Source organism: Diaphorina citri, unplaced genomic scaffold (genome assembly GCF_000475195.1).
Source record: "Diaphorina citri unplaced genomic scaffold, Diaci psyllid genome assembly version 1.1 scaffold1640, whole genome shotgun sequence".
NCBI lineage: Eukaryota > Metazoa > Arthropoda > Insecta > Hemiptera > Psyllidae > Diaphorina > Diaphorina citri.
In genome coordinates this window covers 37,502-48,845 of record NW_007379066.1, presented here as the reverse complement: position 1 = coordinate 48,845, position 11,344 = coordinate 37,502, and the positions used below count along the sequence as shown (strand labels likewise).

Below are 11,344 nucleotides of genomic sequence, written 5' to 3'. Positions count from 1 at the left end.
ATATTTATTAATTTATTATGCTGTTAACACACATTATGCACAATTTACAATTACAACAATTTACAGAGTTACCTATCTCATTCTGAAATTCAAACGAAAATGACGTGCATGTTAAAGGGTTAACATGAGACATTGCGACAAGCACAGGTCAATATCAAAATCGGACACGTTTCTTCAATGGCAGCAAAATTTGCATACTCGGTCTCTAAGGTGTTTTATCCCGTGTTAGAACCAAATAATGCTGTAAAAAAATCCATTTCTCACGAAAAGAAAAACACTATACCGTCTTGTCTTGCTTTACGAATATTTCTTGTAAAAGAAGGAAAAAGAAGTGGTGGAAAACGAACGGTCATAAGTTGTGTGAAACTTTGTCCATGGTCTTTCTCCTTTTCCTCTTCACTTCTCTCCAATTTCTTTTTCTCTTCATATCTCTCTTCCAATTGCTTGTCTTCTTGTTCTCTTACTTTATTGGTATTTTTGATAGTTATACGTATAGCTACCTAAAAAAGTCGTAAAGTTATGTTCGGTAAGTCGTAACTGTCGTCGTGAATAAAGAAGTCGAAATGTTTACAAAAAAGACAGCTGTGATGGGACTTGGTAGACCTGTGCATGAGCCCTACACGCCCTACACTTGAATTTAGACCACGCTACGCCACTGGAATGATGTGAGCTCAATATTTTCAACTCGATTTTGAATTAAAGTTAGCCTGTAGGTCTGTCTGTATCTGTGTGTTTGTTTAACCATAGATACTCGGACCTATACCTACATTCCGAAAGGTAAGTCCGATTTTAATCCCAATGGGGCCTTCAGAAGACCCACCAGGGTACTTTTTTCTAAAGTTGTGTAAATCGACATGTAAAGGACGCACCCTGTAAAAGATATTTTCGTCAGAAAATACCTGCAACATATCACCACGTTTCGACAATACACTACAGAATTTCGATCATCATCAATAGAGAATTTTGATATTTCTATATATATATTTCTCTCACTCTCGAATGATGTGAGCTCAATATTTTCAACTCGATTTTGAATTAAAGTTAGCCTGTAGGTCTGTCTGTATCTGTGTGTTTGTTTAACCATATAGATACTCGTACCTGTACCGTGAGAGAGGGAGAAAAGGGAATCCCTTTTCCCCTGAGTGAGGAGACAAAATTTGCAAAAATTGGATGAGAAGAGGGTGGGGGAGGGGAACGAAAATATTTAGAAATTAGAAAATGTTTACAGAAACGAAATTTTCATCAAAAACCCCTTCTCATCTTCCTCTTCCTTTATCTCCTCCTCCACCTCCTCCTCCTTCTCTTCTTTTTCTTCTCCTCTTCCTCACAGGTACTCCTTTTTCTCATCCATCTGCTGTACCATCTCCTTATCCTCCTTCTCTTTCTTCTCCTCGTCCTTCTTGTCCTTTGCCTTCTCTTCTTTTTCTTCTCCTCTTCCTCCTCCTCTTTCTCTCTTCCTCATTCTTCTCCTCCACCCATTTTCCCTCTGATTATGTACATATTGTACATAGAAACAGTGGTCAGTTTCCAGAAAGGAAAATACACCTACTTTTGATTTGTTTTGAGCTTTTGAGTAAGGTTGTTTTACCTTACTTTTACCTTTGAAGTTTTTGATTTCTACGGAAAAGCATTGCGAGGGGTTTACAAAAACACGTAAGTATATCTTGATCAATAAGACAGAGATATAAGTTACCAAACAAAATTATCCTTACAACTGATTTCTAATAACATTCCGCATTAGAAAAGCTGTTTTATCATGCCACAGTTTCAGTACAATAGTTCATTATGTTCCACATCCTGTCTTTGGAATATTGTTTCAAATGAAGTTAATACCAATATGGCAAGGGCGCTCAACCTTTTTTGAAGGCGGGCCAAATTTTGGATACCAGATCAGGCCGCGGGCCACATGATACGTTTGACTGTGTGGTTGCTTGTACAAAGCTTTTAACAATAATACTCATAACAATAATATTAGTATGAAACAAGGTTTTCTGTTAAAAGTCCTAACTTATGGAATATTGAATATGGTATTACGGAAAATTTAGTAAGGTACCTACCTAAAAAGGTCTAAACTAAAACCAATCACACCGGAGGTCCAGGGTTCGATTCTCAGCTGAGTCAAAGTGCAGCTCTATTCATAAAGGGTTTAAATTTAAAATGGGATTTTTTTTTTAAAGCCGTTTTTCCCGTAATCTACACCTTAAGAATTTAATATTTATTAATTTATTATGCTGTTAACACACATTATGCACAATTTACAATTACAACAATTTACACAGTTACCTATCTTATTCTGAAATTCAAACGAAAATGACGTGCCTGTTAAAGGGTTAACATGAGACATTGCGACAAGCACAGGTCAATATCAAAATCGGACACGTTTCTTCAATGGCAGCAAAATTTGCATACTCGGTCTCTAAGGTGTTTTATCCCATGTTAGAACCATCCTTCCTTTTGCATAGAATAGACAAGAGTCAGCAAAATAATGCTGTAAAAAAAATCCAAGTTACGTATTTTCCATTTTATATTTTCCATTTCTCACGAAAAGAAAAACACTTTGCCGTCTTGTCTTGCTTTACGAATATTTCTTGTAAAAGAAGGAAAAAGAAGTGGTGAAAAAAAAAAAAAAAAAAAATATGGAATTAGAACACAGAACTATGATGACATGGGAAAAAATAAGGAAGGAGGAGGAGGAGGAGAAGAAGAAGAAGAAGAGGAAGGAGAAAAAGAAGAAAATACGAAGTCATCGAAAATGACAACCGTAAATATAGAAAATCTCGTGTGAACATCACACAACTTTCCATTACCACGGTAGGTGCCCAAAGTACGAGACTTTTTTGGACCTGATGTAATAGCTCAAAACTGAAATACATTACTTTCCTTCCTATAGGATAAGGAAAGTAAAAATAGAGGTAGGTAATAGAAAGTAAAAGAAAAAGAAAACTAACGACATCGAGTTTACACACTATTAGGCGTATTTTTACTACTTTTCCTTTCGGAAAACTGAACACGGAAACTCGACTACTGCTCAATTCATATACCTGATCAGGTCTGCTCGGGTCCTGGTATTGAGTTTTTTTTTTTTTTTTTTAGGCTTCTTCCTCAAAAACGTTCAATAGACCAACAAGCTGGTATATACGTACATTAGGTTATTTGCCTTCATACTGCCTCATAGAAAATTAATATCAGTTTTTGTCCCCAAAAAATCCCACATTTTGGCTCAACATTCAACAAAGCATTCTTTCTTACGTGACTTTTTTATACGAGGACTTTTATTCCACTAAAAACCAATTTTACGGGTTAGTATCCTATATGGAGTAGTTTCAGGTTGAACACCCGGTATGTATGACGTATGACGTTATTACATAATAAGTCTGGTCTTGTACACTTGAAACTGCCTCATAGAAAATTAATATCGGTTTTTGTCCCCAAAAAATCCCACATTTTGGCTCAACAAAGCATTCTTTCTTACGTGACTTTTTTATACGAGGACTTTTATTCCACTAAAAATTAATTTTACGGGTTAATATCCTATATGGAGTAGTTTCAGGTTGAACAAATGAACACCCTGTATGTATGACGTATGACGTTATTACGTAATAAGTCTGGTCTTGTACACTTGAAACACTATGTTTCTGTCATTTCACTCTACACTCTACAAAGCATACACTCTACGGACTCCACACAACACCTACATAGAACGTCTATTCTGACGGGTGCGATTGAGGAGTTTTATGTCAAAGCATATACTCTACGGACTCCACACAACACCTACATAGAAAGTCTATTCTGACGGGTGCGATTGAGGAGTTTTATGCAAGGAGACCCTAAAACCGAAATCGAGTTTACACACTATTAGGCGTATTTTTACTACTTTTCCTTTCGGAAAACTGAACACGGAAACTCGACTACTGCTCCAATTCATATACAGATTATGTACATATTGTACATAGAAACAGTGGTCAGTTTCCAGAAAGGAAAATACACCTACTTTTGATTTGTTTTGAGCTTTTGAGTAGGTAAAACAACTTTGAAGTTTTTGATTTCTACGGAAAAGCATTGCGAGGAGTTTACAAAAAAAAAAACGTAAGTAGTTAAGTATATCTTGATCAATAAGACAGAGATATAGTTGCCAACAAAATTATCCTTACAACTGATTTCTAATAACATTCCGCATTAGAAAAGCTGTTTTACCCAAAAAGGTCTAAGTAGGTTTGGTCCCTTTTTAAATAAAAGCGTTCGATTCACGTCTCTCATTTTCCCATCACATAACAGAGAGGAATGGGGGGGGGCGTAGGCGATTATTATTGTTGGTACTGTCTTGTGTTTGTTCAGCGCTCAATTCCATAAGGTATATGGAAAATAAACAAACCCTTGAATTGCTCTTTTCCTCTCTTCCTTTTCCCCTCTCTTCCTCTCTCTCTCTCTTCCTCTCTCTCTCGCTCGCTCTCTTTTCCCTTGTTCCCTCCCTTTTTGACAACTTTAGCTCAGACAAAAAAGGCAGAAAGTTCAGGAACTTTTGAATAGATAGGTATAGATAATATAGAAATTTATTTCTATATCAATATTTTTCTCGTGAAAAAATATGGAATTAGAACACAAAACTATGATGACATGGGAAAAAATAAGGAAAGAGGAGGAGAAGAAGAAGAAGAAGAAGAGGAAGGAGAAAAAGAAGAAAATACGAAGTCATCGAGAATGACAACCGTAAATATAGAAAACCTCGAGTGAACATCACACAAATTTCCATTACCAAAGTAGGTGCCCAAAGTACGAGACTTTTTTGGACCTGATGTAATAGCTCAAAACTGAAATACATTACTTTCCAAATTGGATTGAAAAATAGGACTTGAATCAATAAAACTGTATTAGGTAGGTATGTAATTGATTTTAGGGTTTATCTTCAAATGGTTCAGATTGGGGACACCCTGTAGAAAGGTAGGTGGCCCTATTTTTCCTCCTAGGTGCCATGGAGCTTATTAATTTACGGAACACTCCAAGTTAAATGAGAGGAAAACCTGGTGGAGGTGTTGTAAACTGGAGATGCTAAAAGCTAGAGGTGGTAAAAACTAGAGTATGGAAAAAACAAAATATTATAAAGTTCCCTTGAGATGGTAAAATGCTGATGGCCGGAAAGCAAATTCAGTAAATTATTATCACAGAGACGGCATTTTTCTTCTTGTTCTTCTTTTTCTAGGTAGGTATATTCTTCTTCTTCTTTTTTCAAGAGGTTTGTTAGAGGCAACTGTAACATTAGAGGCCTTATCGTCCCGAAATCGAAGAGGGAAGTTTTTGTGGGCCTATTACTAACTTCATATCATGTGATCTAATAAAATCTAATACCGAGTTTGTTTTTCTTTCTTTTTTGTTAGTGGTTCTGTTAGCCTATTACCTACTAACTTCATAACAATATAATATGTATGTTCTAATGCCCTGGCCTCATAAAATTATGTTTGCCGACATGAGTTGAACTTTTTCTGCATCCCACCTTGTATCTGAACAAACAAAGCGAGCTTCTGTACTTACAAAGTGATAAGTATACTAAGCCTAATGATACCCTAGTATACCTACATAGGTGGGTAATTTTACATCGGGTACTCGTTGTATGGGGCAACTGGAAATACGGCCCACAAGGATATTTATATTTATCCTTCCCAGAATCCACTTCACTGAACCTTCCTGTTTGAAAGCCTAGGAGCTTTTGTGTTAAATAGAGAAGTTTTTTTTTCAATTATTCTGAATAGGTTCTCAATTACCCTCTATTTCTATCTCTCTCTTCCTCCCTCTCTCTCACTCTCTCTCTCTCTCTCTCTCTCTCTCTCTCTCTTTGTCTCTCCCTCACTCTCTCTCTCTCTTTCTCTCTCTCTCAGCCTTCATAATCCTCTCTCTCTTTCTCTTAATTCCCCTCTATTTCTCTCTCTTCTCTCTCGCTCTTTCCTCCTCTCACGTAGAGTTCAATTTAATATTCTGTTACCCCCTGTACCTATAACTGATGCATAATCTTCTGCTTATATGTACCTTGTACCTACATATTGTTACATTAAGTAGGTACCTACAGTCGAACCTGCTTAAGTGGGACTCGTCTAAGTGGGAAACCTGGATAACTGGAAAAAATCGTGCCCCCTTCATGGCAACCTCTCTAAGTGGGACACTTTTTTAACTGGGGAAACCTGGATAAGTGGGACTCGTCTAAGTGGGAAACCTGGATAACTGGAAAAAATCGTGGCCCCTTCATGGCAACCTCTCTAAGTGGGACACTTTTTAACTGGGGAAACTTGGATAAGTGGGACTCGTCTAAGTGGGAAACCTGGATAACTTGGAAAAAATCGTGGCCCCTACATGGCAACCTCTCTAAGTGGGACACTTTTTTAACTGGGAAACCTGGATAAGTGGAACTCGTCTAAGTGGGAAACCTGGATAACTGGGAAACAAATCGTGGCCCCTTCATGGCAACCTCTCTAAGTGGGACACTTTTTTAACTGGGAAACCTGGATAAGTGGAACTCGTCTAAGTGGGAAACCTGGATAACTGGGAAACAAATCGTGGCCCCTTCATGGCAACCTCTCTAAGTGGGACACTTTTTTAACTGGGAAACCTGGATAAGTGGAACTCGTCTAAGTGGGAAACCTGGATAACTGGGAAACAAATCGTGGCCCCTTCATGGCAACCTCTCTAAGTGGGACACTTTTTAACTGGGGAAACTTGGATAAGTGGGACTCGTCTAAGTGGGAAACCTGGATAACTGGGAAACAAATCGTGGCCCCTTCATGGCAACCTCTCTAAGTGGGACACTTTTTTAACTGGGAAACCTGGATAAGTGGGGAAAAAATTGTCGGTCCCTTGGATTCCCACTTAGACAGGTTCGACTGTATATATCTTCATAATTGTATCAAGGAGAATATAGACGGTATAATATGTAGATAAATAGGTACCCTTACCTGTAACGTAGGTAATACACTAATACCTTCTTATGAGAGATTCAACTTCAATATTGTGAAGAGATATTATGTATGTAGGTACCTATAATGGATTATAGGTAAGTAGGTAATGTAGATAGGTATAATGGATTATAATGAGAGCCAGAGGATGGACAGATAAGTCCCGAAGCTTAGAGGAAGGGACAGGACTGTTGAAATCAAGAGGAGTAGACAGGGGAAGGACTGGGCTGAAGTGAAAGGAAGAGAAATAGGTATAATGGATTATAATGAGAGCCAGAGGATGGACAGATAAGTCCCGAAGCTTAGAGGAAGGGACAGGACTGTTGAAATCAAGAGAAGTAGACAGGGGAAGGACTGGCCTGAAGTGAAAGGAAGAGAAGTAGACAAGGGAATTAAATGAAAGGAAGTAGGTAGGAAAGAGAGGTAAAGTCCATTAAAATATAATGTAGTTTTTCCCATAGGGCTTTCGTGCTAAAAATAATACCTACCTACATCTACTTGGGTAGGCACAAAGAAAAAAGTAAACCAGACATCTCCACTAACAATGAGCGTGTTGCATATTGCATACTCAGAGAACCACACGGCGTTCATTCAAATTGAAATTACCTCTACCCGTGTTCTTGTAGGAATCCCACCCGTACCCTTTCACAATAGAGCACTGTTTTTTTTTTTTAGTGGTTTTGTTAGCCTATTACCTAGGTACTAACTTCATAACAATATAATATGTATGTTCGTTCTAATGCCCTGGCCTCATAAAATTATGTTTACCGACATGAGTTGAACTTTTTCTGCGTCCCACCTTGTATCAAACAAAGCGAGCTTCTGTACTTACAAAGTGATACGTACTAAGCCTAATGATACCCTAGTATACCTACATACCTGGGTAATTTTACATCGGGTACTCGTTGTATGGGGCAACTGGAAATACGGCCAACAAGGGTATTTATCCTTATCCTTCCTAGAAGCCACTTCACTGAACCTTCCTGTTTGAACCCCTAGGAGCTTTTGTGTTAAAAAGAGGAGTTTTTTTTCTGGATATTAGGGTTTTAGCATTTTCGATTTCTCTTCTTCCCTGGAATTCAATAGAACTGAAGTAGATGAACCCGGTAAAGTCTTCAGTCATTCGTATAGAAGCTTAATCCAGCATTTAGGGCTGTTTGCCCTTACACCTAAGCCTCGGAGTGGGTTTTTCGTGTATGGGCACCCTAGTAAATATACATACCTAGTTCTATTTACAGCTAGCTAAGTATTGAAATAGATTCAAGTATGGTATGATATAGTAAGTACTCATAAGTAGATCACAGTTGCGCTTACTAGGGTGAGGTTTCAAAGTCGAAGAGCAGGAAAAATGAGGAACAACGGATTTTTTCCTTTTCTTCCACGCCTTCCAGATACCGAGATAAATCGATTTAAAAAATACCAGTAAATCTTGAACTCTGACGTCACGGCATACACACTATCACACAAGTAGAAGACAGAAAAAGAAATACCTACGTGTTTTAGTGTTTTTTCTAAATCCAAACGGTTCTCGAGATTTCAGGGGTGGCAACTTTTTATTTAAACACCCTGTTTATTAGCAATCTCCTTAGTGAAGTTATCACAGGTATCTACGTTTGCACATCGGAAGATTCGAAGGTCCCCAGTTCGATTCCCAGCCAGAATAAAAGTTTTCGACTCTGTACTTGGAATATGGGGTGCACTCAGACAATTGAGTAGCTTATAATTTTATTATTATGACCATAGTGCCTGCATAGAAATAGAGAACAGACTTTTATAGCTCGGTTTATAGATACGAGAGGGAGAGAGATAGAGAGAGGGAGGGAGGGGAGAGAGAGAGGGAGAGAGAGAGTACACCATACAGTGTGTACTTGATGATCAAAAGAAGGAGGAGTACACACTTCACAATCTACACATATACACATACATATAATTATGATGAAAAAAGCAAAAGTAGGTAGGTAACTAAAGGTTCCTATAATTTATTTATTTAGGTACTTATTTTTACGGGTATAGCCGTCAAACCCTTTAAAATAATGACAATAGGAATACATTAAAATCAAGCAAAATGACCACTAAACACCAACAATAGTTTGGTACAAAGTTGGTTAATAAGACAAAATGGAAAGAAGCTTCTTTTTTTAGCTACTGACTTATTGGCAGGACACTTTTCAGCGAAAAATGTTTTCTATGAGAATATTCATCATAGGCGGTTCTTGCCTAAATTTTTGGGGGGGCTTGATTTTGAAGGACATCTTCAAACTTTTGATTTAGTCTTCACAATCTACACATATACACATACATATAATTATGATGAAAAAAGCAAAAGTAGGTAGGTAACTAAAGGTTCCTATAATTTATTTTTTAGGTACTTATTTTTACGGGTATAGCCGTAAAAATAAGTTAAAATAATGACAATAGAAATACATTAAAATCAAGCAAAATGACCACTAAACACCAACAATAGTTTGGTACCTACAGAGTTGGGTAATAAGACAAAATGGAAAAAAAGCTTCTTTTTTTAGCTACTGACTTATTGGCAGGACACTTTTTAGCGAAAAATGTTTTCTATGAGGATATTCATTTGTTTTCTTTGAATTTTTAGTTGAGACGTTTCTTGCGGGACACCCTGTATTTTATTTCAAAATCTGTGAGGTTTTGAGCTGTGGGATAGAAAACTTTCTACATAAAGGCAGAGGATATGGGATAATAATAATACTCGCCAAACTTTTCAGCGAGCTTTTGATAGCAGCTTTTGTCTATCTTGAGTTGACAGTAAAGTTTGAAGGGATAATATGGAGTTGATAGTTTTCTAGCCAATGGGGTGGCCGTATACGGCTTTGAAGTACATGCTGACCTCCCCCCTACGTCCATAATTTGGTCAAAGTAGGTCACATTTTAATGCTTTTGTTTCGAAATTTTGGATGAGATTTTTTTTCTATTGTAAGCAATCTTTCATATATTTTTTTTTAATTTCAGTAGAAACTTTGATTTTTAGAACAACCCCATACTTTTTCTGGAACTGGCGAGAAAACCTCAGAATATAACCAAATGAAGACGATAATACTGCATCAATTAGGCCAGGTAGACCTGATCAGGTCCGCCTGTCAGGTCTACCTTATAGTGAGTGGTTGGACTTAGGTATAGCCGAAAAATGACATCATTGTCTTAAGACTATTGCCAAATGGGTAGTAGTTTAATAAGTAGGTATCTAAAATTAGGTTCCTGAAATCTCTCTCTCTCTCTCTCTCTCTCTCTCTCTCTCTCTCTCTCTCTCTCTCTCTTTTCCGTACCTATTGAAATTGCTTATTGCCATCATAATTTATTATTTTGTTTTCTGATTTCAGATTATCCTGTACAGATTGTAGCTCTTAGAATTCGAAAGATAAAACAGGGGCCCCGCACTTTCCTCCAAGTCTGACCTGAGAGGAGCCTAAGACCTTTACCCAGCCTGATGCTAACCTAACTAGACCACCTGATATTATAAGACCTGAATGTGATAAATAGGACCACTAAAGCATTGCCCTCAAAAAATACCTACCTATCCAATCTTATGTACCTATATAGAATAACTCTACTAATGATGCGCGATGATGCGTTGTTGTTTTTTTTTATATGAATATATTTTACATTTTTTTTTTTTTTCAGTGCGGTTTCTTGTTTAAAATGTAGGTAGGTAGGTATTAGGTACCTACATGTCAATGCACCATACCTGATCATAAAAAATAAGAAGGCAAAACAATAAAATGTACCATACTCTGTCCCTAGGTTTATTACATAACACTGATATTGGTCGGTAGATATTTTATGTATCTAACCCAATAATGTATGTATGTCAGTAAATATTAGGATTTTATTCGCCTAACAAGGGGGAAGATCTTAAAGGTCAGATTCCTATGTATTAGATACGTCTACCTACATTTTGCTTGGTTTACGATAGTGGATTATGTATCTAACCCAATAATGTATGTATGTCAGTAAATATTAGGATTTTATTCGCCTAACAAGGGGGAAGATCTTAAAGGTCAGATTCTTATGTATTAGATACGTGTACCTACATTTTGCTTGGTTTACGATAGTGGCCCCCGTTCCTTAATAAACTTTGCAGTTTGTAATTCGCAAAAGTTTTGCATGCTAGAACTACGAAATGTGTATCTAAACAGGTCCGTATTCAGGACTTCATAGAAGGGGGCCCAAGAATCCAAAGAGTGACTTGAATTTTTGGAGTCCATCCCACAGTAAACGAACAAAATAAGAGCCCCACCCCTAAATACAGTCCTGTATGTAAATATGTAAAAATACAAGTAAAAAATAGTTAAATTTATTTAGAACAAGATGCATAGGTAATATAAATCTAATAATTTATTTAATTATTACTTATTATCAACATTGTGTAATATTATTATTTG

At 37.0% G+C, this 11,344-nt stretch overlaps 1 long non-coding RNA gene across 2 annotated transcripts in view; it reads left to right on the top strand.

The window, feature by feature from the left end:
- Positions 1 to 11,344, top strand: part of LOC113470509 — a 13,937-nt gene extending 2,593 nt beyond the window's left edge. Inside the window, exons 2-3 of one of the 2 annotated variants that reach the window (XR_003393544.1) lie at positions 10,608 to 10,883; positions 11,015 to 11,344. This is a non-coding gene — a long non-coding RNA (uncharacterized LOC113470509). Of the gene's footprint in view, positions 1 to 10,286; positions 10,884 to 11,014 lie in introns of those variants that run through there. The other variant, XR_003393543.1, reaches the window with a different exon arrangement.